We start from the raw sequence: 1,019 nt of genomic DNA on the forward strand, positions 1-1,019 counted from the left end.
CTTGAAGTCAGAGTCTAAAACCATCCTGAGGTTTTTACCAGACCGCTAAGATAAGATATTAATATCTTGTTATGACTCATGTCTCCGGGGCCTTTACAATAATCAGTGCCATGTGTTGTCATCACTGTGTTCCCATACAACGGCACAATGAGTTCTCTGCATTTAACCCATCACACCTGGGATACACCAGGTGGAGCAGGGGGCAGCTACGCAAGCGCTCGGGGAGCAATTGGGGATTGGGTGTCTTGCTCAGGGACACCATGACATGTGGAAATGGTTGGGGATTGAACCTGGGACTTTCAGGTCCCGAGTCGGCTGCCCTACCTCTACCCCACCTCATAAATAAGAAGCTTCACCTGCGGGATTGTTTTCCATTAGTAGTCCAGCCCGAGCCGTGTCACTGACATGTTTGATTCAAATACGGCTCTGGTCATTAAACAAACTCATTTGTAAAGAGAGAACACAACCTTGAGAGCAACCAGTGCTCACCATGAGCACATCAGGTGTTCCCACCACCACAGACCCTCTGTGGACGACACAACAGAAAATCCCTGATCAGAGAACCAGGTCTGACTTGACATTAAGATCTATGAGCCTCTTTAAAGGAATATGAGTTTATTTATTTATTTAATTAATAAATTAAATGTACAAAGAAACAGTAGATAAGGATTTAAGATATACACTAAAATATACACTAAACGAACACCCAACGGCACGCCAAAAGATCCAAGATATAGGCTAAACACTGATAATGTAACAATACAGCTGCTCTGATCTTTACCTCCACATCTTGTTGGGAAACAGACACACAAAGTTCCTGTGTCTCTTTAAAACACAAACTGAGAGGGGTCAAACTCAGGTCTGACCAGTAACTTTCTGCTCTATTCCACTTGACTAACCTCCTGAAGGTCATGGGTGACTTTAACCTCTTACAGGTCATGGGTGACTTTAACCTCTTACATGTGAAGGGTAACTTTAACCTCGTACGCGTCATGGGTGACTTTAACCTCGTACGCGTC

The 1,019-nt window shown here is 44.1% G+C and overlaps 1 protein-coding gene across 1 annotated transcript in view; it reads right to left on the reverse strand.

Annotated features, from left to right (window-relative positions):
* LOC119425637 (endoribonuclease ZC3H12A-like) overlaps positions 1 to 1,019 on the reverse strand; it is a 17,069-nt gene that overhangs the window by 12,126 nt on the left and 3,924 nt on the right. The window lies entirely within an intron of this gene.

Source organism: Nematolebias whitei, chromosome 19 (genome assembly GCF_014905685.2).
Source record: "Nematolebias whitei isolate Nwh7 chromosome 19, NemWhi1, whole genome shotgun sequence".
Taxonomy (NCBI): domain Eukaryota; kingdom Metazoa; phylum Chordata; class Actinopteri; order Cyprinodontiformes; family Rivulidae; genus Nematolebias; species Nematolebias whitei.